The 26,727-nt window shown below is 46.3% G+C and overlaps 2 protein-coding genes across 8 annotated transcripts in view; one reads left to right on the top strand and one right to left on the bottom strand.

Annotated features, from left to right (window-relative positions):
* SEPTIN2 (septin 2) overlaps window positions 1-7,809 on the bottom strand; it is a 34,641-nt gene extending 26,832 nt beyond the window's left edge. The window contains exons 1-2 of one of the 5 annotated variants that reach the window (XM_064587409.1): window positions 7,242-7,292; window positions 867-1,031 (exon numbers count right to left, since the gene is read on the bottom strand). The gene's annotated coding sequence lies outside the window, so the exon portion shown is untranslated. Of the gene's footprint in view, window positions 1-866; window positions 1,032-6,805; window positions 7,029-7,241; window positions 7,293-7,597 lie in introns of those variants that run through there. The other 4 variants (XM_054505909.2, XM_064587408.1, XM_045867573.3 and 1 more) reach the window with 4 other exon arrangements.
* HDLBP (high density lipoprotein binding protein) overlaps window positions 7,483-26,727 on the top strand; it is a 75,352-nt gene continuing 56,107 nt past the window's right edge. Inside the window, exon 1 of one of the 3 annotated variants that reach the window (XM_045867576.3) lies at window positions 7,483-7,623. The gene's annotated coding sequence lies outside the window, so the exon portion shown is untranslated. Of the gene's footprint in view, window positions 7,639-8,087; window positions 8,108-26,727 lie in introns of those variants that run through there. The other 2 variants (XM_045867578.3, XM_045867582.3) reach the window with 2 other exon arrangements.

Below are 26,727 nucleotides of genomic sequence, written 5' to 3'. Positions count from 1 at the left end.
GTAACAACAGTTTTAGAGACATTCGTAATTTAATATGAATTTTAAAAGACTTGAAAGTTTGGGGAACACAGAGTCTACTGGGGAATCTTTGGTAACAAAGTCAAGAGATATGAATGCAGTCAGACTTGATTCCCTCTGGAGCTTAGAAACTTATTAGCAAGTTTCTTTCCTGTTCTTGCCTCCCCATCGCCCAAACCTTAACATTCTCGAAAACTGCACACCCTGTTTCCCTTCTGAATGTAAATGTTCCCAACCACCTCTGAAGAAATGAGGCTCCTGCACCCCCATGCACGGTTTGGTTAACTAAGGCTGACAGCAGTAGGATTTGTATTATTTCACAGAAGACAAGCATTATAGTCTTGGTTCTCCTTCTAGCAGCCCATTGGAAGTCTTACTCTCGCCTATCGGGCAGGAACAAGAAGGGAGGCAGAGGAGAGCTGTGAACTCACGTGCAGACTGTAAACTGCTTGTTGCTACCACCATGACTGAGAAAGGAGTGTCTGGTAAGGCCTGGGCTAAAAGGGAGGGCCACCAACTGAGGAGGTGTGGAAAGCTCCAAGCGTAGGTGGGGAATTAAGGCAAACTTAAAGTAGGACTGTTAGACAAAAACAGAGGCAGGAGATGAATTCTGAAGAACCTTTTGGCAAGGAAAGGAATACACTGGATCCTGGAAAAGACTGGAGAACAGAGGTCCTAAACATGAGGACTCTGGGAGTAAGATGATAGTGGACGACATCTCCCTGCCTCCAAGAAGAGCTAAATAGGCAAGCTGCAGGAGGAGGAAGGCAATAATTTGAACCAAAAAAATAGTATCACTAGAATAAAGATGCAAATACACTTTTTAAAAGAAATAAAACTGGGGGCACCTCGGTGGCTCAGTCAGTGAAGTGTCTGCCTTCAGCTCAGCTCATGATTTCAGGGTACTGGGATCGAGTCCACATCAGGCTCCTGGCTCAGCAGTGAGTCTGCTTCTCCTTCTCCCTTACCTCCTCGCTCATGCTCTCTCTCTCCCCCTCTCAAATAAATAAAATCTTGAAAAGAAAAGAAAAGAAAAGAAAAGAAAAAAGAAACAAAGCTTATTGGACCTAAAATCCATGATTTTCAAACTGAGACTTTGGTAGCTCAATTGAACAAAATGGTCACAGTTGAGACTTGAATTGTGACTTGGAAGACCAAATATAAAAAATCTTAATGTACAGGCAAAAATACAGAGACGGAAATCATGGGTAAAAGATAGTCTTGGAGGAACAATCTAGGCCATTTACCTCGTTAACAATAAGAGTTCTCATTAAGTGACGAAGGGACAGAGGGAGGAAAAGAACAATAATAGAAGAAAATTTTCCGTAGAAGAACAAAGATCAGAGTCCACACATTAACCAACTACGTGGAGTGAATTAAGGTCTCTTGAATAGAAGGGACACCCTAGGAAAATTCTATTAATAATATAGGATTAGTATTAAACCACCTTACCAAAACCTAAGAGTTGGTGGCAAGAGAGAGCACAGAAGTAAAACATTCCAAAGGGAGAGGTGAGGGGTCATATGGAAAGAGATGATCCTGGCAGAAGAAGGAGCAGACATCTTTTTTTCAAATAGAGATTAACTGTGACTATAAAAGGTAACCATTTAAAAAAAAAAAAAAAAAGACAGCAAACTTCTAAGTTAAGAGACAGATACAGAACAGCAACTTGATCAAGTCAGCAAAATTATGGAAAGGAAACAAGAGGAAAAATAATAAAATAAATCATTAAGTGGACAGATAATGCTTAAAATAACAAAAGTGCTGAAAACAAAAGGACAGGCTAAAAGATACCAGGCTGGCCAAACACAAAGAAGGTAGGACTGACAATAGTATCAGTCCAGGTGAAATTTAAGGTAAAAATGTGACCATAATAAAAGGAACCATTTATAGGGAAGATATAACATTCCTAAACTTGCATATACAAATTACAGTAGATAAATACATAAAGCAAAGACTAGGAAAAATGTCAGGTAAACTTGATAAAAATACAAATCACGTACAAGACTTTAATAGCATCTCTCAGAATTACAGTTCAGTAAACAGAGTACGAGCAAGGGAAGAGGATTGTGTAATGCAACCAATAAATAAGAATTAAGACACACAGAACCTTGAATTAATAAAGAAATGCAATTAAAGAAAAAGTCATGTAACTACTATAAGGAAAATTTAAGCAAATTTCAAAATATAGCTTTACAACTGGTGTTTTCAACTTGTGATCTGTTAAATCTGGGGGCGGGGGGGGTAGATAAAATACAACTCCCAATTATTTGGAACACTCCTGGATATCCCTTGGATCAATGAGGGTAACAAAAGCAAAACCACAAGCTATCTAGAAAGCAACGGAAAGAAGACAAAAGCAGATCTACGGGACACAATAAAAGCTTCATAGACTCTGATGAGAATTTGGGTTTTAGATATTTTCATTAAATAATACTGAAGATAAAGAAATTTGGCTCTCACATTATTGAGAAATAAAGTAACTCAATAGAAGGATAAATAGATTCAAAAGTTAGTTCTTTGAAACAAATTCCTCACAAGTCCCATTAAGGGGGGGGGGGGGAAGCAAATATAGAAAAGAAGGTATAAACACAGACTCTGTATAAACACAGACTCATGTATCAAGATGGCCACAGATCTGAAAATCTGGAAGCAATGGATGATTTCCTAGACACTGACGAGAACAAATACCACTGAACAGATGAATCAAATCTACCAGTGAAGAAGGGACCAAGACAGACGGAATTAAGAGCTGCGGCCCATCCAACCCTGAACAGGTAACACCCATGTCACCTAAGCCAGAACAGAAAAAGGGAAAGCACTCCAATTTATTTTATGAAGAAACTACAACTTTTAACAACAAACCCAGAGAGAAACCTAAGAAAGCTTGCTGGATAGCGGTATGTCAATCTCACTCATGAATATAAATGGCAAAAATTCTCAATGAAATATTTTGTTAGCAATTAGGTTCCAGAAATATACCAAAAACATCTATTTACATAAAGCCATTACAACAAATTAAAGAAGATAATCCTATATGAATGCTGAAGAGACATATGATAAAATTAGCAACCACCTCTAATAAAAACACTAAGGAAACTGCTTAAATATAACCCAAGGTATTCCCGAACACCAATGGCAAATGTTATTCCCTCAACAATGGAATACTAAATCTATTTAAATTACAATCTCTAATTAGGCAGGGATGCCCATTACTACTGTAATTATTTTAAAACACTTATTCTCTGATTGTCTCATTTTTTGGTTGTTCATTTGAATTAAGATCCAAACAAGATCTTCATATTGCAATCTCACCATAAAATTCAGTCAAACAACAAAATGAAAAAAATACAAAAGCTTTTTCACTGTTAAGACTGAATACACAGGGCGCCTGGGTGGCTCAGCTGTTAAGCGTCTGCCTTCGGCTCAGGTCGTGATTCCAGGGTCCTGGGATCGAGCCCCGCACCGGGCTCCCTGCTCCGCGAGAAGCCTGCTTCTCCCTCTCCCACTCCCCCTGCTTGTGTTCCCTCTCTCGCTGTATCTCTCTCTGTCAAATAAATAAAATCTTAAAAAAAAAAAAAAAAAAAGACCGAATACACAGAAAACACAAATGGTTCAGTTAAAAAAAAATTCTAGGGGCGCCAGGGTGGCTGAGTCAGTCGAGCCTCCGACTCTTGACTTCGGTTCAGGTCATGATCTCCGGGTCATGGGATCAAGCCCTACTTCTGGCTCTGTGCTCAGCGGAGAGTCTGCCCAAGATTCTCTCTGCCCCTCCCCCCATTCAAATAAATAAATCTTTAAAAAAAAAATCTAGAATAAGGTAATTTAGTAAGGTGGCTGGATACAAGCCAGATACAAAATAACTCCTTTCTGTACTAGTAATGAATATAAAGGAATGGAAATAGGGGTGAAATGCCATTTACAACCGAAGTAAAACAGAAAGCAACCAAGCATTTAAGAACAAATTTAGAAAAAACAGGGCCTAGGTGAGTCAAATCATTTTTATTTCTCCCAAATTAGTATATAAACGTGGTCCAACCCTAGATGGAATCCTAACGTGGGTTTTTTCTTAAAGGGGATAAAGTGACCTTCAAGCTCACATGGAAGAATAAAGGAGTGGGCACTTGCCTTAGAAGCTATCACATGTATCTTATTTCAAACCAACCCAATAGGACATAGAACTGTCACGGAGGTCTCTCCTGAACATCCACAGACTTGCTTCTCCTCAGGGAACCCTGGGCCCCTGCGTGCGTTCTGACCAACTTCATCTGAGCACCCTGAGAATGCTGTACCTCGAGCCCACTTGTGTTCACCTTATCCTGTTAAGCAGGACTGAGGATGTTCCATAGGAGAGAAGGGGAGCTTTCATTGCTCCCTATCAGTTTCCTGCTGGAAGTAAGTCAGGGAGACCTATCTGGATGCACACATGTAGGAAAATGGAGAATACCGTTATTGGAACAGGCTACGAATTTTCTTTTTTTTTTAAGATTTTATTTACTTGACAGAGAGAGACAGAGAGAGAGGGAACACAAGCAGGGGGAGTGGGAGAGGGAGAAGCAGGCTTCCCGTGGAGCAGGGAGCCCGATGCGGGGCTCTATCCCAGGACCCTGGAATCATGACCTGAGCCGAAGGCAGATGCTTAAAGGCAGACGCTTAACGACTGAGCCACCCAGGCGTCCCCAAGCTATGAATTCTTTAATTTAGCAAGTTTTTCTTGCAATATGCTATTTCTTTCATACTCAGTTTTTTTCCTGAAATGTAATTTGGATCCCCTACGATTTTCTAACAATATAAGTTATTAGCTGCCTAATGTAAAATGAAAATTGCAAGAGGAACGTGGAACTTTTGAAGCACCTGGTTTTCAGGGAAAAAGCCTTGATCAAACAACACAGGACGCCAAGCACTGTGATTAATTTAAACCATGACCGCAGACCATTTGGATACCCCTAACTCAATGTAGTCAAATAAAAATTTTATTCTTTCCGGTTGTGCTCATCATAGATGCTAGCAATTGTTTAAACATTTGCCTTTACTTGAACATGGCTTCCTTCTTCCACTGAGCAATACTCCCATCCCAATTCACATAAAACAAAGCAACTTTTCCCAAACAAAAGATGAAAAACAGATGGGTAAAACTAGATTCTTGGCCATACATATAAATTTATTTTGCTAGTGGTATTAACACTAGTGGATTGCTCCTGACTACCAATCATAGACATGTTATTCTTCTATTTACATACATTACCCCCCCCCACACAAAATGACACTGCTGTGTAAGACCCCAAATGTGCATAATCCCTTATCCAGAGCTCGAGACATTCGGCATTCTTTGGATTTGAGGAAGGTACATACACTACACAACACAACCTCCTCAATGGCTACCTGGGCAGCACACCCCACAATCAAATGTATTTTCTATAGTGACATATATGACCATTAGCACAAAGTATAAATACAGAATATAAAATGGCTTCCTCCCAATTCTGCTGCCGAATGAGTTCTGAAGTCCCCTTCCCTCTTTTCTTTTTCAGCAGTTTCTGTCTTCGGATATAAAAAGGAGTTGGGTATAAAAGGGGACCTGAGGGGCGACTTGGTGGCTCAGTCGGTGAGGCGTCTGCCTTCGGCTCAGGTCATGATCCCAGGGTCCTGGACCGAGCCCCGCATCGGGCTCCCTGCTCAGCGGGGAGCCTGCTTCTCCCTCTCCCACTCCCCCTGGTGTGTTCCCTCTCTTGCTGTGTCTCTGTCAAATAAATAAAATCTTTAAAAAAATAAAAGGGGGGGGACCTGAATCACATTTACGAATGATGACAGAGGGCAGTCTCATCCCCTTCCCTCCTCCCATTTCCCTAGGTCACCCTGCTAGCTCAAAAGCAGTCAATGCAAATCTGATCAGATTGAGAATCCCTTGTTCTTCACCCTCGGGTGCTGTGCCAGGTGAGAGATCAGAGTGGAAAATGGGAAAAAGTGTCAGGATCCACTTCAAGATTTGACAGAGCAGTACACATTGTGAGTTAGGTTACTGGGTGGTACAAAGAAAGCCTAAGTGGGAGCTACCAAAACTGAAAATAACGAACCTCAAATTACAAACACTAGGAAACAGCTTTTGGGACCTCCACACTGCACTGTATCTCTCATTAGGATGGCAAGGTTGTTTCGGAACATTAAATTTATCTTCAAGTATTATGATTGGGGTTGTTGAAGAAAAATCTGATAACCTACTATGTGCTGATCACTGTGCTAGACAAGGGGTAAGGGTGACAAGACTCACACATCTCTTCCCCCTCAAAAGACTAACAATCCAGTAGACAGCTACCAGAAGGAACAATTGGGGCCGACATCAGGCGCACACCTAATCCAGCCAGAGGAACTCTATTCTGGGCCGAATCCTGAACAACAGAGGAGGGACTAGACACGAAAAAACAGGGCAGGTGGGGAGCTAACTGGGTTTCAAACAGAAAGACGGGTTTGGGCCAAGAACAAAGACGCCAAAGACCCAGCAGTCTGACTGCAAGTTCGGTTCTACGTGTGGAGGAAGGACAGACAGGGAGGGGGTGGTCCTGACAAAAAGGAGGCCAAAAGGTACAAGGCGGCCAGGGCTTGTGGGTCCTGCGGCCGCCGAGCGGGGGCTTTACTGAGCGAGGGTGGCCGCAGGTCGGCTTCGTCAGGCCTTCACGGGCACGGCGGCCCCCCACCCCCATCCTTCCGGACTCGGCCGTGCTCCGGCAGGGGCCGCCGCCGCCTCCTCTCCCCTGCTTCGTGGGCGGCCAGGAAGAGCCTGGGAACTTACCAAGACGACAAGGGCTTGTTAGCGCTACTACCGGCCAAAGGACAGCGCGGTGGAACGGCCCAGCTCGGGGCGACGACGGGACACCCCACAGGCCGCAACCTGGGCTTTCCCTCCCCAAGCACGACCGCCAGCGCACGGCGGGCGCCCCGGGCCCAGCACCGAGACTGGCCCTCGCAGTTCGCACAGGGACGGCGGGGGCCACTCGGATTCCTTCGGCACACGTCCCGCCGTGAGGGCCCGGGGCGGGCCCGGGACCCCGGGGCGGAGGCGGGCCGGGGCCCCGGGCCTGCCGCCCCTCCCCCACACCAAGCGAGCCGCCCCACCCGCACGCCCCCGGAGCCGGCCGGCCGCCCGCCGCGAGCGGACCCCGCCCCTTCTGCGTCGGTCTGCAGCTCGCGCTCCCCGCGACGGCGGGGACTCGGGGCGAGGAACTCACCGCCGACGAGCCGAGGAACGGGCGCCCACCGACCGCGCCGCGGACCCGCCCAGTGCCCGACGTCCGCTCGCGCCCCGCCCTGCCCCGCCCAGTGCGCGGATGGCGTCATCACGTCGATCCGCCCCCTTGCCAACGCTTTCCTCGCCCCGGCGCGACCTGGCCTTCCTCCCCTCCCCCATTCGCTGGCTTCCGAGTGCGCAAGCGCGGTCTCGTCCGCGTCTTCCGCCTCTGCGCAGGCGCCGTGCCCCTCCCACGGCGGTTGGCCATATAGAGGCTGGGGGTGGGGGGGAGGTCAAGCGTAGCCTCTTCTCCTTTACCAAGATGGCGGCTTGTCCCTGTTTCGCCACAGTTCCTACCTTATGAGCTTGGTTTCCTTACGCTGGTAAGAGTGGAACAGGTAATGTGAGTTTTGCTTTGTGGGTACGTAGAGTGGGATGAAGTGCGTTTCTTTACAAGGAGCTGAGTGACCGCTGAGGAGAAGACAGGCGGACGGGGTAGGACAGGTCACGGTAAGAGTGCGGGGCGACCGCGGGCCGGGAGCCTTCGCCTCCGGTCCTCTCCTCCAGGAAGACGGCGGCAGCACCGAGCTGGGGGAGCTGGAGCAGGGCTGTGGAGGGGACGGCGCGCGGCCGAGCGGGGCTGCTCTAGCCCCGGGCCGCCGTCATCTCGATGGTGCGGGGGCTTCGTCCCCATTGGCCGCCGCGGGTCACGTGAGCCGGCGGGCCTGTGCGCGGACCATCGAGTTGGGCGCCCGTCCCCGGGGACGTGGCCGTGGTGCGCCCGGGCTGGGGCCTGCGCCCCGGGGGAGGGCGGGGCGGGCGCGGCGGGCGCGGCCCCTCGCTGTCTCCTTGCGGGCTGGTCGCGAGGTGAGACCCGGGGAGCGGCCCCGAGCCGGCCGCGGCGACGCGCCTCGGGGACGGGCGCGGGGCCGCGCCGGCCCGGGCGTCCTTTCTCCCTCCCGGCGGCCTGCAGGCCCGCAGCGGGCGGTGGCCAGAGCCGTCGTGCGGGGAGCGTTTGTGGAAGACCCCCGGCTGAACGCGAACTCCGTTCTCAAGGCTCCGCTGGGCGAGGGCGTCGTGTGGGGAGCACGGGGGGCACCGAGAGGGCGTTGGAAAGGTGGCTAGGTCTTCGGGGCGCCCGCCCGGGAAGCGAGAGGGCTGGGGCCCCCTGCACGTCCCAAGGCAGCATGTCCCCGAGCCCTGCCGCCGAGCCCTGCTTGTGGGCCGGTGGGCGCCCTGCAGGCGCGCCGGGGAGTGGACGTCCCGGTGGCCCGGCGCCTGCCGCCCGCCTCCGCGCGGTCAGTCTCGGGCCCGCGGGGACGAAGGTAGGGCACGTCACGGTTCGGCTCCCGCCGGCCGCCGCCGGCCGCGCTCCACGCGGGGCGAGCTTGATGGCGCTCTTGCAGTCAGACCTGCGGCCCGGAGCCCCGACGCACACCCCGTGCTGAGGTTTAGGGCTTGATGCTTTTGAGCGAGAAGCCCCCGCAGGCTCACCGCGGTACGTACGCTTGGAAGCGGTGTCGTAAAGTAGTCGGGAAGGTGCTTGGCGAAGAACGGGCCCCGGCGCTGGAGCTCCCGCCCGCCGGCTCTGGAACACCAGCCGTCGGCCCGTCGAGACTCGGGCTGGGAGGAGACGGAGCGCACCGCCTCAAGTCCCGGGGGACGGCCTTTGAAAGCCACTGAGCGCCTCTTCAGTGAGGAGGAAACCTCCCGTAACTTCCCGCACTTCTGCGCGCCGGGCACCGTTCGGGGGCTTTGCGCATTCTCTCCGCTGGGTTAACGCCGCGCCGTAGATTGCGGAGAGCAAGGAGCGCGCTCCTGAGGCGCGGTCAGCCCGCGCCCCTGGCGCCCCCGGGCCGGCACCGGCGCGTCTCCGGCGCGGGGCCGCCCCCGTGGGCCAGGCTGACGTTTCCCAAGCCCGATGGGGGAATGTCCTCTTGAATCGCCAGGGTGCGCTTTTTCCTTGGGCCCAAGTCTTGTTCGGGGCTTCTGACTGTCTGACTTTGGCCTCGTGCCTTCACTTCTTCAGCAGCTCAGTTCAGAAACGCTAATTGGGACTTGGGTGCCAGACACTCTTAAGGACTCTAGGGATGGAAAGGTACAGAGGATGTAGACTTTTCTCCGTTTCCTTAAGCAGCTGATGGTCTAGTATGGGGCATTCACTCGGAAAATCATTAGATGGCAGTGTTTTGAGTGCAGCAGTGGGAACGTGTACAAAGTGTGGAGATGGGAGGTGCTAATGACCTGTTGTAAAGTCTTTGCAAAGACTGTGGTTCTTGAACCGGATTTAGAGGGTGAGTAAGAGTTTTACCAGAATGGGGTGTTCTAAACAGCAGCACTAGCTTATGCCAAGGGACTGCATGACAGCCGTAGCTGGTGACACAAATGGGCAAGAAGTTGAGAGCTTGGTATACGGCTAACATCTCAGTGGCGGAGGGCTTCACTCAGGTCCTGTTCTGAAGGCCTTCACGCCCTTCCGTCAGCCCTGTCTAGGATGCTCTAACTTGGACAGGGTTTCAAGGGATTATTACACTGTCCACCTGGATGACTTACGAGCATTAGTCACAAGTGGATGAGATAGATTCTCCATTAATGCTTCCCAACCAAAACTTGTTTATTTACTAAAAGTGTCTGAGCAGAGAACACACTTCTTGAAGTGTAGTTATATGTGATGAGGCCCATTCAGCATACATCCATCCCGGCAGGGCTAGTGATCATAGGAAGCCTTTTTCCCTTTCCTATTAAGAAATAACTAAGCTCCTGGAGGAAACCGCACACAACTGAGTTCTTAGTTGTCAAGCTACAGTGGCAAGAGGTCCAGCATGCGTATTGAAAAGGTTTTGGCCAAGTGGAACAATAGCCAGAGAGCATCAGTGTGTCAAAATGCCTTTTCCCTTAAGTTATGAAAGCAACACAACACTCAACATTTGAAAAACAAACTCTTTTCATCTTTATGACATTTTAAAAATTGATTACACAAGTTACTTTGTGCTGAAGTAAGTTGTTTTTTTGTTTGTTTGTTTTGTATTTCTTTTTTTTTTATTAGACAGCTAGAGAGGGAACACGAGCATGGGCAGAGGGAGAGGGAGAAGCAGGCTTCCCGCGGAGCAGGGAGCCCGATGCGGGGCTCGATCCCAGGACCCTGGGATCATGACCCGAGCCGAAGGCAGACGCCCAACGACTGAGCCACCCAGGCGCCCCTGTTTTGTATTTCTAAAGTCAGACGTTTTAGAAGTGATATCCCTAGTAGGCTGTTTCACCAGGCATGCTAAAATTCCTCAAATACTGCTGGAGACCAGCCAGACGTGCTGTCCCAAACCTGTCTGGGCATCATGTTGTGTTGGTCATCTTGATGCTTGCCATTAATTTAATAACGATACATTGACCATGTGCACTCTCTCAAGACATTTTATTGGCATTCATTTGAATTTTTAAATTGAAAATTTTATTTCAAGTCAAGGCTGTATCTTCAAGTAGTTTTTTAAAGGAGTAATATATGTAGAAGGCTTGTACGGAGACACTGAATTTCCTTCCCCAGTCATGTTTCCTCTCCTGTGAAACACAAATGTCCACCTCTTTGCCTCCAGCGCTGAACAGTACATGTGCTCTCCTGCCACTTCCTCGCTTTCCTCCCTTGTTGTACGCCCTGCCTCCTCACTTTGACTCTGAGAATGGGTGTGAAGTTCCTAGTTTTCTTTTACTGCTCTGCCTTCCCCACGCAAATACATGGCTGCCTAAAGCACGTGCCCCTGTAGTTCGGTTAGTCTAGTATTTAGTGTTCATGTTATGACTCCATAATGCCGTTCACAGCTAGGCAAATGGTGTGATAGGATTATTTTTCCTTTCCTGCATCAGGTTTTGTTTTCCCTGAAGTTCTTGTAAGTCTTGTTTTTTGTTTGTTTTGTTTTTTTGTGTATTTGTCACTAAAATTCAACCCCAAATTCACCAGTTACTTAAATCTCCTTTCAAGAAATGGAGTCTTTTTTATCTAATGAAATTCAGTATTTTGTTAATCTCATCTGGAATAAATATCCCCCAGGCTCCCACCTGCTGGATTCTTCCTGCAGATCCCACCGCCTCCTTGTTTCAGGTCCTTGGTTTCCTGGAACCCTGTCTCCCTCTCTCTTGACTTATTACCCCTCTTTGTGATGGAGCGCTTCCTTAAGGAGTTGCCTGGGGACAGATGCGGGGAGATAAAGTTTTGAGAACACATATGTCTGAAAGTGCTTTGTTTCTACCCATGTGTCTGAGTGAGAGTTAGACACCATTTTGCTCAGACTTCTGTCTTCAGGGTTGTTGTTGAAGGCTTCAGACGTTCTGATTCTTCAGCCTGTATATGTGGCTATTTCTTCTCTGAAGCTTAAAGGATTTTTCTCCCTGAAATTCCAAAACACCCAGTGCAGTGACGTCCCTTGGAGGCTGTTTTCATCCAGTGTCTTGCCTACTCTTGAGGCCCCTTTATTTAGAAACTCCTGTTCTTCGATGCTGGGCATTTTTCTTGATTTGTTGCTTTGATTTTTTTTTTTTTTTTTAAGATTTTATTTATTTATTTGACAGAGAGAGACACCGCGCGAGAGAGAATCATAAGCAGGGGGAGTGGGAGAGGGAGAAGCAGGCTCCCCGCCGAGCAGGGAGCCCGATGCGGGGCTCAATCCCAGGACCCTGGGATCATGACCTGAGCCGAAGGCAGACGCTTAACGACTGAGCCACCCAGGCACCCCTGTTGCTTTGATTTCTTTCCATTCACTTTCTCTATGTAGAATTCAACTGTTGGACCTTCTGGATGGACACTCTGATTTTGCGTAGTTGTCCACTTTCTTTCTGGAAGATGTTCTTAACTTTATTCTGGCTGAGCTGTTGAGTTGTTCTCCGTGTCCCCAAGAGTGTCCTCTTGCTCGCTCTGTTCCAGCCTTCTCACATCCTGGTTTTGTTTCGTAGCTCTGGTGCTTCTCCTTATCTCTCTGAGGACGTTCCTGAGTTTTCAGGTTTTCTTTCCCTGAAGTCATGATTTGCTTCAGGCTACTTTTTGTTTGGGATTTTGGCTTTCATGTCAAAGCTTTTCTGTGCTATCTGGTGATATTTTCCCACCTGCTCAAATGTCAGTAGTTGGGGCTTGCCAACTGTGGTGTTCACTGCAGATGTACCTGTCTGGGCCATTTCCTAAGGCATCCTGTCAGCTTCTTTCTGTCTCTTCAGATTCTCCACAAAAATATCTTCCAGGCTCTTGCCTGTGTCCAGGGGGCCAAATGAGGAAGAAGACTACAATTTTAGCAATATCTATGGACAGACTTAGTCCTCTGTCTTCAGAATGGTGTCTCACCCTCCATTGTAGTGGGTGTCCCCGGTTCAAAGATTCTGTTTCTCTTTCCAGGGGGAAAAAAAAACAGCCTTTGACCAGGGTGTGAAAGGCACAAAACAAAAAAATGTCCTTCTTAATAGTATTTTCTCCCCACTTTTCTTTCTGAGTGCCCACCAGCTGTGTTATTTTTAGCTTACAACATGAATTTCACCTAAATTTGTAATTCTTCTGTTCTTTGCTAGTCCTTTGTAGCCCAGGTGTGGATTTTGCTTTGTCTTACACGTGTGCTGAAATGCCCTAGTACAAAAGAAGAGGTGAATAGGTCAGTCTTCATGGTCAAGAAATTTGGGGGCACCTGGGTGGCTCAGTTGGTTAAGTGTCTGCCTTCAGCTCAGGTCATGATCCCAGGGTCCTGGAATTGAGCCCCACAATGTCAGGTTCCCTGCTCAGCTGGCAGCCTGCTTCTCCCTCCCTCCCCCCCGCCCCCACCATGCTCTCTTTCTCTCTCTCTCTCTCTAATAAATAAATAAAATCTTAAAAAAAAAAACTTGGAAAGACAGCCATTATGCATTTTAAATGGAATTAAGTGTAGCAAGTGGTGAAACAATGCATATAACATGGTCCTATTTTTATTTAAACCATGGACTAATATATCTAAGAAAAACTCTTGGATGAAACCATTTTGGAAATATTATTGGGGGAAGAATCAGGAGGGATTGCCAATTTTTATATTGTTTTTGTTGTAGCTGTGTTTTACAATATTTTTATGCTGAAAGTCCTATTCCTTGGTAGACCGCCACTGCAGCAGACTTGCTACAGTGTTAGTAAAACCAGTATTCCTGGAGCCTTCACAGCCCCTGCCCATCCCAGCCACCCTGTGTCATGGGTGGGGGTCTTCCCAGGAGGCTGAGCTGTGCCCTGAGGCCCCACTGCAGGGAGAGCAGGCCTCACCTGGAGCAAAGAGAGGCAGGAGCCAATGTTTAGTAGCAAGGGCCGTTGAGCTATCAATATGAATGTTTTACAGATAAGTGTTTTCTGAAAACACTCTCAGGTTTTCCTTTTATTTGTATGAAGTGCTATCTTTAGACATTCCTGAAGGTGGACCTTGTGAGACATGCAGCGCTGTTTGTCCCTTAGGATAGACCACCAGGCATCGGTTCATTCTGCCAGACCAGACAATGGGTCGAGAGGCTGGTACAGGTGAGAAGGTGGTCCTCGTTGGATGGGAGTCAGGAGACCTGGACTTCAGTTTGGGGCCTATTAATCAGCCTTGTGACTCAGGGTGTTTCTTGACCTGTAGGACTTTAGCTCCTTCCTTTTAAAGATAAGAAAGCTGAATCTCTGAGGTTTTGCTGTTACTGTTTTTACTCCTCTGATAGGACAGAACACTTGGTCAACTCAGTTTATCAGGAATTGAGTTTTCAAGTTTGGAAGGATGGCACTTGGAGCTGATAGTCATTCATATAGCATCCCATTTTGTGATCCATTTCAAGGACACACAAGTGATATGAAAAGCTTTGCCTAGTAAAGCTATTTTTATAATTTTATTTTTTTATTAGAGCGAGAGAGCACAAGCAGGGGGAGTGGCAGAGGGAGAGGGAGAAGCAGGCTCCCCACTGAGCAGGGAGCCCGATGTGGGGCTCGATCCCGGGACCCTGGGATCACGACCTGAGCCGAAGGCAGACGCTTAACTGACTGAGCCACCCAGGCGCTCTTGTCTAGTAAAGCTTTTACTCATTGATTCCCATACAATTCCCATGCCCTTTATTTCCAGTAACTGTTCAACCAGGCGATTTTGCCCCACACAGAACATCTGGTGGTGTGTGGAGACAGTTTTGGTTGTCATGACTCAGGGGTGCTACTGGCATCTAATGGTTAGAGGCCAGAGGTGCTCTGCATCCTCTGGTGCCCAGGACAGCCCATGAAAAGAATTGTGTGATTCAAAAGGTCAGCAGTGCTGGGTCAGTCCTTAAAAGGGTTCTGGTATGTGGCTGTCACAGGCTCCCATTTTTCAGTTGAGGAGAGTAGAGACTGGCTGGGTGAAGCTTCTTGCAGGAGTGGCTGATTTGGGGCTGTGTTGCCTGCACTGTTGGAGTCCTCATGTCACAGATACCAAGGAGGGTGATGGTAATAGAAAATCCTCACGGAGCTGCTGCCCCGCAGTCTCTGGTGAAGCCCTGCGGGTAAGCTCACGTGATCCTTACGGTGATACCACCATTGATTTCAGTTCCTTCTTATGGGCAGAAGACTGAGCATGACCAAGATCTGTAATGATTTTATCCTTATCTTTATCTTCAGTTTTAGAAGTTTCACATGTTGACAAATTTACCTAGTGGTTCATCTGTGTCTCTAGGGCCGCTCTAAAGCTTGGGGTCAAGAACGCAATATGTCCACACAGTCTTTTCTGAGTTTTTCCAAGAGTGGGGCCAACCAAACTTTTGGAGCAAGATAGATATTCTACTGAAATAAATACTAAAATAAATACTGAAATTGTCCTGCATCCTTCAGGATTTTGAATCTCTTTCCTTGGTTCAATCATCAAGTATTTATTTTTCACCAAGTACATATCCATCAGTAAATTTCAGGTAAGGAAGTGAACAAATTAAAGTCCCGGTCCTAAAGTCAACAAGCATGCAGGGCCCATCTCTGCAGTAACCTGCAGACAGCTACTGTCAGTCCATCAGTGGCTGCCCTAAGGGATCAGCTTTCTTCTCAGGACTCCTACTGGACTGGTGTTTCCATCATCCTATCACAGCAGCCCAGTACCACCATCTCCCTGATGTCATCTGATGGACCCTGCAGGTCTCGTGGAGTAAGTCCTCTCTTGGTGTTACCTGCTCCATCCCCATCTGGATTACAGGATGAGCCATGGATAGGCTGTTGCTTGTTTTGGACCCCTGTAGTACGGCAGAGTAACGTGGTCTGGCAGATATCATGGCAGATATGTTTTGAGGGAATGAACAGGCAGGACAGTGTTGATTACTAAAATGGGAGTATTCTGAGTTTTGGTGAACTACAACGGGCTGCTGAATCCAGAACAGCTTTCTAGACTCAGGGATATGCTGGACATAGTAATAAGCCAGTCCAATGGTCAGGTCTCAACGAGTCGCTCTTGTGTTCTTCAACCACCGTTGAATTTATGGCCTCAACCAACCAAGGAGCACAGCACAGCATTTTAGGGGCCGGCTGCTACTTGGCCCAGTGTTCTGGCATAAAGCTGCCTCCTTGTGCTTGTTTTCTATACTGTGTCCCCTTTATTAGCATTCAGTCCTTTGTATGACCTTCTAACATCTTTCCTTAGGTGTGTGGATTGAGCTGGAGACCACGTTTATGAAGCAGAGTGGTTATCCTTGGCCTTGCTGTGCTGGGTGAGAGGGACCTCATGAATGCTCCTCGGCTCTCTCACCACTCACAAGCAGGACACACTGTCTTCCGAGCAGTAAGCTTCATGATACAGTGCAGGCTGGACCGGTGCTACTTTAGCTTTCTTTCTGAAGAGGGGAAATTAACCTCAGCCAGGTGCATTCAGGTGTTGTCATCTCTGCCGCAGAAACTGTTGTGCCCTTCGAGGAAGTTCTACGGTATGAACTTGCTGGTGTTAGGCCTGCATGTCACCGGGCCTGGGCGGCCGCAGTTAAATAAACAGGACTGGGAGGGAGGGCACTGTGAGCCAAAAATCTTTCTGACTACTGAGGGTCAGGCAAAGGAGGACATGATGGCTGAGTTCCCCTGATCCCTGGTTTGGAGGTATCCTGCAAACCTCTGGGTGTGTTTCCTGGGGGAGGGAACACAGTCTTTTCACAAGTGCCTTGATGGCAGCAACCTGCATGGCAACCGCTCCCAGCCTACCAGGAGGTTTACATCTGGAGGCCCTGGGGCGAGCCGGACTTCTAAAGAGGTTGCCACAACAAATAACCTTAGGGGAAATGGCGAGGCTAGAGAGAACGCCCTTATCCCCAAAAGGACCAGACCCCTTAGAACAGGTAAAGGCGCAAGGGAGAAAGGAAAAAACAATAGACGTGTAGAATTAGAAGAAATGATTTTGGAAAGGGGTTGTGTATTTGGCTTTGTTTTGCTGTTTTTAAATTTTGGTTGAGGTGAGTGACTTGTGGCAAAGTGTTTCTGCTTCTCAGGGCTCCCTCAATAGAAAATGTGTGGTTTCTGATTCCTTGTTACACAGAGTTGAAAACTTTTGGACCTCTCTTTAACTCTTTCTTTAGAAATTAAAAAAAAAAAGTGAGAATAAGAGGAAAGGATGGCCCTATGTGAACTTTTCCACCTTTCTGTTCTGACAGTCATGAACCATGTTGCTTGGTGGTGCCCGTACTTACAGATGGCCCTGGAGTGTGTCTGAGGGGGACTTTAAAGTTCACCTTCCTCTCACTTTGTGTCCTTCGTGGTGGAGATAGTGCGCTAACTCCTGGACACCACGTATCAGGTGATGACAGGTGTGGGCATTCGCCAGCTGTTTTGGACAAACTCAAATGTATGTGTTGCTCTTCATTTCACTTTTATGTGATATGCTTTCTAATTTTGTTAGTACTTAGCTCATTTGAAAGTATCTTTCAAATGGAACTGTGAGTTATATGTACTGTTTTGACTTTTAAGTAGAAGATTTGCTAGGGGGTCCCATAGTACTGGCTTAAAGCAGTGTGTGTGCGATGGATTTGAGGAATACATTGTTTTCTTTTGAAACAAGGCTTCTGTTTTGATACACTTGCTTATGCTTGGAGCTGACTCGCCAGCCCATGAGACCAAAGGTCTGTGTAGCATTTGTCACCCGCCACGCCAGTGAGCTCAGCGGCGCTCCCCGGCTGCCTGTGCACAGGGCCCCTTGGCTCCCAGCGCTCTGTGTGGCGGTGTCTGGGACGTGCAGACAAGAGCCAGCTGCAGCCGGGGGGCTCATTGGGCTTGGTGCTGTCAGGGTCCATTCTTGGTTTATACAGGTGCTGGAGATGATCACCATGTCCCCTTGAGACTGGTAAGTGCAATTCTTCTCTGGAAGATTGAGCAAACAGAGAAAAAGATGGTGTTACTTGGGGAGAGTCAACAGTTGATCTGTAAAAGAATGGGTTGGCTCTCCTTTGACCAGTGAAAGACCTTTGGCCTTTGCTAATGTCAGCCTCACCTTCTTGTCCTGGGTTGGCTGGGGCTTTGGGTTCCTTACCCTGCTGAGGATGCTGCTGAGCCGAAGACCGTGTGTAACCAACCTCCAGCCCTTCCATTTCTTTCGAATGTGGACTTGGTTTCAGATTGTGCTGGTAGTTTTAGGACGAAATCTTCAAGGAGGAAATGGCCTGTGAAGGACTCAGTGGTAATGGGTGGGGTTTTCTCTTCCATCGGATCTCACAGGACTGGACTTATAATTAGGCGTCTGCTGTCAGTCGGGCATACGGCTTTATGGAAGGCTGTTTTCATTTTAGCCTATTTAGCACTGATTTGGTATGCATTAAGAGGCTTCTTACAAGAATATTTTAATTCCAGAATGTGCTTTTTGTCTGTCTTCTTATGTCCTTACCTCATCCTGAAGGGGGGGCGGGGCGCGTGTGTTCTTTCCGCTCTTTTAAGCCAGTGCTAATTGACATGGTCACTCTCCTCACCCAACCTAGATATTGCTCCCCTTGTCTTGGGCGGTGTTCCTTTCACATGACATGGCTTGCCCATCTGCTGGTGTTTCTGGGTCTTGCTCAGAGAACAGTCTGTGTTTGGGGTTCACAACGCTGTTGGCTAGTGCAGATGGAGCATTTTGTGCTTTTCCCTTTTGGATGTGGTGTCTGAAAAGCCCAAGGAGCGCTGAGGGGCTCCAGCAGATCTCCTGCCTTCTGCGGAGGCAGCTGGGGTGGGGTCCATGCTGATCTTGCTGCTGTTCAGGATGAGCAGCTGGGCATGTCTGAGGCTGTGCTGGCGGTGTCTTCCTGGACACTTCCTGATGGTTGGAAAATCTGCTTTTATGAACTTTGAGAAGATGGTCATAACAGGCTTCAGTAAGACTGAGGTAAAACTTTGTTACGTTACATAAAAAGTGAGTGAAATATGCATTGATCCTAATAGGTTAAACATATAATCAAGTGCGTTTTGACTTTGAGTTTGAAGGATCAGTGCCATTTGCCACCCTTCTCCTATATTATATTGATACATTGGTTTCCAAAATAGGCATTTCTTTATTTATTTGTATTACAATTTTTTTAGAGGGAGAGTGAGTGCATGCGCACAAGCAGGGGGGGCAGAGAGGGGCAGAGGGAGAGGGAGAGAATCCTAAACAGGCTCTGCCATGAGCGTGGCACCAGGTGGGGGGGGCTCGATCTTAGGATCCTAAGATCATGACCTGAGCCGAAATAAAGAGTCAGATGCTTAACTGAGTGAGCCACCCAGGCGCCCTGGCATTTATTTATTTATTTTAATAAAAATGTACTACTATCCTCTATTTAATTTTTTTAACTATCTTACGCTTACAGAGGAGTTGCATGTATGGTACAAAACACCTTTTCTGAACCATTTGAGAGTCAGTTGGGCGTATGAAACCTTATCATCCTTGGATATTTTTATGTGTTTCCCACAAAGAAGACACTCCTCTCTTTAACCACAGTATAACCATCAAAATCTGGAGGTTAACAAGAATACTTTGCTACCTTCAGACCCATTCAGTTTCACCAGAAGTATCCAGTTCAGAATCACGTGGAACGTTTCATTGCCGGGTCTCTATAGTTTTCAAACTGCAGCATTTCTTCCATCTTACCTTGGCTTTCTTGATCTTGACACTTTTAATGATTATAGGCGCTTATTTTGTAGAATGTCTCTCAGTGTGGGTCTGTCTGGTGTTTCCTTTTGATTAGCTTCAGGTTTTGCAGCTTTGGCTGGAACAGCACAGAAGGAATGCTTTGTTTCCTCTGCATTCCGTAAGATGGCACACACGTTCAGTGTGTCCCGTTACTGGTGATGTTCACTTTGGTCATGGATTAAGGTGGTGTCTGCCAAACTTCTCCCCTGTGGAGTCTGTGTCATTTTAAGTGGGGGGGGGGGGGGGGGCGGAGGTGCTTGTGAAACGAAGTGTTTGTTCCTGTCAAACTTTGGTTTTCATCACATACCTGTATCAACATGGGCTCACCGCTTCCTGTTTTATTCAGTGCACCCTCCTCTGGTATCATCATTTATTGTAATGTTCACGGTGACCAGCAAGCGCCGCCTTAAAGCTGGCTCCTCTGTCCTTCTCATGCATCCTCCTTACTCGTTTAGAACAGCTTTTTTTTTTTTTTTTTTTTAAAGATTTCATTCATTCATTTGAGAGAGAGCATGAGAGGGGGGAGGGTCAGAAGGAGAAGCAGACTCCCTGCTGAGCAGGGAGCCCGATGCGGGACTCGATCCCGGGACTCCAGGTTCATGACCCAAGCCGAAGGCAGTCGCCTAACCAACTGAGCCACCCAGGTGCCCCAGAACATCTTGCTTTTTGATACAGCAAGACACTCTGGGCTTTTCATGTACTTTCCCTGTCCCTTCAAAGAGGTCTGATTCCTTTTGATGGCAGGTGGTCCTGAGAGAAGCAGAGTCTGGACACCAGGTAGCTTGTTGTTGAAGTGCTACTGACCCAGGACCTCCTGTGGTGTGGACACGTCACTCTATAGTTGCCACTTGCTCACTGATGCTGCTGGGAGCTTCTTTCATGTGTCACACCTACGCCTTCTGCATTCTTCTGCAGGTACTTCTGGAAAAGTAGCTTCTTTGAAGCATGATCACTGAATAGGATTGTATGTCTGTTATTGGTGATGTGTTTTTAAATTGCCTTCTAGTTTACATGTCCTCAATAGTTCCTGTTTTTTCTCACCATTTTGCACCAGTTTTTTTCATCTTTGTTGATCTCATGAAGTAAGGGTTGAGTGAAGAGGAACATCCTTTCATGTTTATGTGCAGTTTGTGTTATTTTATTTTATTTTATTTATTTATCTGACAGAGAGAGAGAGGGAACACAAGCAGGGGGAGAGGGAGAAGCAGGCTCCCAGCTGAACAGGGAGCCCTATGCAGGACTCGATCCCAGGACCCTGGGATTATGACCTGAGCCGAAGGCAGACGCTTAACCGACTGAGCCACCCAGGCGCCCCAGTTTGTGTTAATTTTCTATGAACTGTGTGATCACATGTCCTAGCCTATTGAGTTGTTTGCCAGATAGAGAAAAATTATTATTTGTATCCTAATTTCTATATTAGATAGTCTATGCTTGTGTAAAATTCTTAACCTCTTACAGGGTCAAATGAGTCAATACCTTCCTTGATGGTGTCTACAGTCTGTATCCTCAGGAGGCTTTTGCATCCCCAAATCACAGGTTTTTCTCCTCAATCTTCTAGCTCCTTAAAGCTTGATTTTTTTACTTTCAGATCTTTAATCCAATTGGAATTTATTTTAGAGTGTGGTGTGAGGCAGGGATCAATTTTTATATTTTTTCCAAAGTGGAAATTTATTATTGGCTCACTTCCGTTTGTTGCTATCCTTCCTTACTAATTTGAAAGGGCACTTACATCAAATGATAAACTCCTAGATCCTCATCAATCTGTTCATGCTTTTTCCTCCTCTTAGCAAGTACCAAGTGTAGTTACTATAGCTTTGTAGTGTGTTTTGCTTATTTTAGGTGAATCCGAACTCTTTTTTTATAGGCCAAATAATCTAGGCAGATTTTATTTTTAGGTGAATCTGGGAAATTTTTTTATCATTAAAAAACAAAACAAAACCCTACTGGGATGTTGGGTTAGTTTCCTAGGGCTGCCCTAATAAATTTACCTTCAAGCACAGAAATTTATCCTCTCACAGTTCTGGAGGCTAGAAATCTGGCAGGGCCACACACTCCCTCTGTGGCCATTCTTCGCCTCTTCTGGTTTTTGGTAGCTCCCCCCACGCTCCTTGGCTTGTGGCCACATCAGTCCAACCTCTGCCTCCATCTTCATACAGTTGTCTGCTCTGTGTGGTGTCTCTTTGCTGTCCATGTGTGTTTTGCAGTATTGACGTACTGAACTTCCTCCGTTTTTCCTAGCTTTTCCTTATGATAGAGGGACTTCTAGATGACGGTCTTCTGCAAATAGTGGCATTTGTGTCTTTGCTTAGTTATGTCTTCTTTGGTTGCATGTTTGACAGTCTGTGTCAACAATGGACATCTTTGCCATTTTGTTACTTATGTTAATAGGATACTTTTAGATTTACTCTAAATAGGATGTATTTTACTTCTGGGAAATATCCTTCATGTAGCCATTTTCTTCTGTTCCTGATGTTAAATTCCATAGGAAGCGAGGACTGCATATTGACTTTCCTCATTCTTTTGGGTACTTTTTTTTAAAGGTTTTATTTATTTATTTGAAAGGGAGAAAGAGAGAACACAGGGAGAATATGAGGGAGAAGCAGACTCTGCCCAGCAGGGAGCCCAAAGCAGGGCTCGGTCCCAGGACCCTAAGATTGTGACCCGAGCCGAAGGCAGATGCCCAACCAACTGAGCCACTCAGTCGCCCCTCTTTTGGGTATTTTTAAAGGGCCCTTTATCAGTCGTATGTTTATCTGTCCTATGAGCTATAAATTGAGATGCATACATTTCCTTTTTTTTTTTTTTTTAAGATTTTATTTATTTGACAGAGAGAGACACAGAGAGGAAGCACAAGCAGGGGGAGTGGGAGAGGGAGGGAGAAGCAGGCTTCCTGCTGAACAGGGAGCCCGATGCGGGGCTCCATCCCAGGACCCTGGGATCATGACCTGAGCCAAAGGCGGAACTTAATGACTGAGCCACCCAGGCGCCCCGAGATGCATACATTTCCTAATATTGAATCCTTACTGCATCCCTAGAACAGACCCTACCTAGTCATGGTGTCTTACTCTATAAATTAAATGCTGGATTTATTGGTCTGGTGTTTTGTTTAAAACTTTCCGTGTTTGGGGCACCTGTGTGGCACAGTTGGTTAAGCACTGGAGTCTTGATTTCTGCTCAGGTCGTGATCTCAGGGTTGTGAGATGGAGACCGAATTGGGCTTTGTGCTGATCGTGGAGCCTGCCTGAGATTCTGTCCCTCTCCCTCTGCCCCTCCCTGCCCCACTCACACACTTATATTCTCTCTCTCCCTCAAAAAAAACAAAAAACAAAAAACACAAATAAAACTTTCCATGTTTATAAACTGGTTTGCAGTGAAGAATCACTTTTCTCTGCAGCACCCACTCATTGTTTGGGGAAGCAAACAGAGCCTTGATTTGCCTCTAGGGACCACCCTTTCCACCAGTACAAACTGTGTTTTGGATGAAATGACCCAGCTGCATGGGTAGACCCTGATTGGCTATGGCTAATAGACATATCCCATTTCCTTGGTCCCTTGACTACAATTATCGGTCCCTTGATGGGCTTAGAACCCAATTAATGCCAGTGAGATACAAAAATAATAAATTGTGAGGACCCCGTGGGGCAAAGAAGCTCTTACTTCCTTGGGAGCTACCAGAAGATACAGTTCCTGCCATTTGCCGCAGTTCTTACTTCAAAACCAAGCAAGGATAGTATTGTCTCATTGTGAGTTTGTATTCTCTGTGTGTTCTTTGTCCGACTAGAAGGAGTTAACAGCTCTTTAATTGCTATTTTCTTAGAAACTGATTTGGGCTTTGATCGAATCACCTATTTTTTGTTTTTGTTTTCCTTTTTTTTTTTTTTTTTATAATAAAGATTTTATCTCCTTGTGGGAGAGAGAGCGCGCGCACACAAGCAGGGGGAGCAGCAGGCAGAGGGAGAAGCAGGCTCCCTCTGAGCAAGGAGCCCAACGTGCGACTCTATCCCAGGACCTCGGGATCATGACCTGAGCCAAAGGCAGACACTTAACCGCCTGAGCCACCCAGGCGTCCCTTGTTTTTGTTTTCTATCTCACCGATTCTTCTTCTTTTCTTAAATTTTATTGATTTATTTATTTTTAATTAGGCTCCATTCTGGGCGTGGAGCCCAACATGGGGCTTGAACTCAAGACCCTGAGATGGAAACCTGAGCTAAGATCAAGAGTCGGACAGTTAACCATCTGAGCCACCCAGGCACCCCTCACCAATTGTTCTTTTGTTTATTACTTCTACTTCCTTTGATTTTCTCTTTCCATTTGACTTGAATGCTTTAGCTCATTTATCTTCACTCTTTCTTATAATAAAATTTAAAAGTTTGATTCACCCTCTGAATGCAGCTTTGGCAGCATCCTTATAGATTTTGACAAGGAGTTCTCTTTGATCCTCTTTTTAAAGCCTTTTATTAGGAAAATGTGCAAACATACCCCAAAATAGAAGAGAAACCAGCTTTAACAATTGTCACATTTTGCCATTTTGGTTTTGTCTTCCTCTGCCCTTCCCAAACTTTTTTAGTTTTGACTATTTTATTTTAAGCAAATATCAGATTACCTGTCACTTGTAAATACTTTAGCATGTATCTTTAGTAGAGGAGGGCTTAAAGAAACCGTACCTGACAGAATTAACTCTGTTATTAATATTGTCCAATATGTATTCTGTGTTTAGTTTTCTCCAGAGGTCATATAGGGTTTATTTGAATCAAAACCCAAGAAGGTCTCTCCACACTGCATTTAGTTGATGCTGCTTTTGTCTCTTTTTTTTTTTTTTTTTTTTTTTTTGAGCATATGCAAGCAGATGGGGGCAGGGAACAGAGGGAGAATGTTAAGCAGACTCCCTGCTGAGCACCGAGACCCATGTGAGCCCAACTCAACAAAGCAAGTTGCAACTCGGGCTTAATAGATCTCATGACCCTGAGATCATGACTTGAGCTGAAATCAAGAGTTGGACACTTAACCCACTGAGCCACCTAGGCGCCCCCTCTTTTGTCTCTTTTAAAATCTGTAACAGTTTTTTTTTCTTCTCTTTTTTTAATGCCATTTATTTATGAAAGCTGTAGGGCCGTTGGTGCTGTGGAATTCCCCACATTCTGGGTTGGGTTGATTATATTGTGGTAGGTAGTGCATTTCTGTGATCTTCATATTTCTATAAACTTACGTGTCTAAATGCTTAATTTGTCCCAGGTTTGATTGTTTTGTTTTTTTTCAGGGCTGTGTGGAGTGGGAGGTGTAGAGGTGGTGTCAAGAATATATCCTGGATTGTTCTGTGTACCGTATTGCAGTGTCCCAGGAGGCACGATCTGTGGCTGTCATTTTGGATGTTACAGTGATCAGAGGGTATGGTGTCAGCAGGCTGACCATTCCTTATGGGAGCTCTCTATCAGCCAGTCTCCCAAAGGGTTTCATAGCCATTTTGCTTGTGTCCATTTCATTGGTGTCTTAGTATCCTTTTGCTGCTATAATAAATTACCGCAGACTTGGCTAAGGTCACTCTCACTGGGGTAAGTCATGGTGTCAGCAGGGTCTACTTCTGGAGGCTCTCGGAGAGAATCCATTTCTTGCCTTTGCCAGCTTCTTGAGGCTGCCTGCATTCCTTGTGACCCCTCCCTCCATCTTTAAAGTACACAGTTTTAATGTTACTTGTGATTACATTTAGGTCCCACCTGTATAATCCAAGGTAATCGCTCCATCTCAGTATTCTTAACTGAATTCTTCTGTAACTTTCACAGGCTCCAGGAATAATGAATGACCTGAATATCTTTGGGGACAGTGAGTTAGTGTACAATTGGCAATTGCAAAATGAAGAATTTTCTGTTTTGTTTTGTTTTTCTGTTTGTTTGAATTTTCTGTTTCTGTGTCTACATTTATTAGTTGATTCTCCTGTAAAGAAGGTTTCCCTTCTCAATTCTGATTACCCTGAAGTGCGGCTCCTCCTTTCCTTTATCATTGTCAAGAATGCACTGGGACTAGCTGCTTCCAAAGTGACAATGCATTTTTGTGGCTTTATTTCTCCCAGTATTATCAACTTATGGGTATGTATATAATTGTGTTTTGGCTTTATTTCTCCTAGTATTACCAACTTACGGGTATGTATATAATTGTGTTTTGGCCCATTTAAGCCATTTTTTGAAGCTCGTATTGTTTCCCCAAGTTGGCTTCTGTGTTCTTTGGACATGACCCCATCTGTCTGTGACTCCTGCCTTTCTGCCACAGCAAGATGTCCCACCTTGTCCATATTCTGCTCAACATCTGAGATGAGCCATTTTTCTGAGGAACCTGGTTCCTTTTAGTGGCAAATGGTGTTTGGATGCCACAGCCCATGTGCTAGGTAGGGATGCTCACTGCCACTATTGTTGTGTTAAACATAGAAGTAAATCAGTCAGTTATTTTACCAGCAAACATGGATTTATTCAAGAACAACAGAATTGCAATTCCGGACATGCAAGCTATGGCAAAATGGTAGGCAAGTCCAACAAAGAAGAGGAACTTTATTTTCTAAAGAAGGAGGAGGAAGTTGGGAGAGGTTGTTTTGAAGGAATGTCCATTGGAGAGAAGCAGGAGTTGGGGATTCAGGATGTCAGTTCCTCATTGGCTTAGTTGCAGGGGTGGTCGATTTCTTGTAGGAGATAAAGTGTATGTCCTTCCCTGTTGGGGTCTGTAATAGACAATTGTTCCTATAATTGACATTGAGTGGTGTGGCTCCCCCTTTTATCCTCCCCACTCCAGCTTAGTGAGGTTTCCCTTTATTAATTTTCAGTTTCTCATAGTAGACAGACTTGGGAAATAATCATGAATATGGACATTTCCTGTTCAAATAAATATTCAAATAAATATTTACATGATTTTTACTTCAGTGTGTATCTTATGCCAAAAATCCTGGTTCTTAAGGATGTTAACTTGATTACCTGATTACTTAAATGTTACCATTTAACATTTTTGGAATAACAATGCTAACATTAGCAGGATATATCCATCTCACTTGGAATATGCTGTCATATTTCTTTTTTTAAGATTGTATTTATTTATTTATTTATTTATTTATTTATTTATTTATTTTGTAAAGATTTTATTTATTTATTTGACAGAGACATAGCGAGAGAGGGAACACAAGTGGGGGAGTGGGAGAGGAAGAAGCAGGCTTCCCGCTGAGCAGGGAGCCCGATGCGGGGCTCGATCCCAGGACGCTGGGATCATGGCCTGAGCCGAAGGCAGACGCTTAACGACTGAGCCACCTAGGCGCCCCAAGATTGTATTTATTTTTGACAGAAAGAGTGTACAAGCAGGGGAAGCAGCAGGCAGAGGGAGAGGGAGAAGCAGGCTTCCCTGCTCAGCAGGAGCCGGATGTGGGGCTGGATCCAGGAC

The sequence above is a fragment of the Mirounga angustirostris genome, unplaced genomic scaffold, assembly GCF_029215605.1.
Source record: "Mirounga angustirostris isolate CCGP_5_RB_7025 unplaced genomic scaffold, mMirAng1.0.hap1 SCAF_3, whole genome shotgun sequence".
NCBI lineage: Eukaryota > Metazoa > Chordata > Mammalia > Carnivora > Phocidae > Mirounga > Mirounga angustirostris.
Note: the sequence above shows the minus strand (reverse complement) of the source record. Positions and strands in the feature narration are given on the sequence as shown.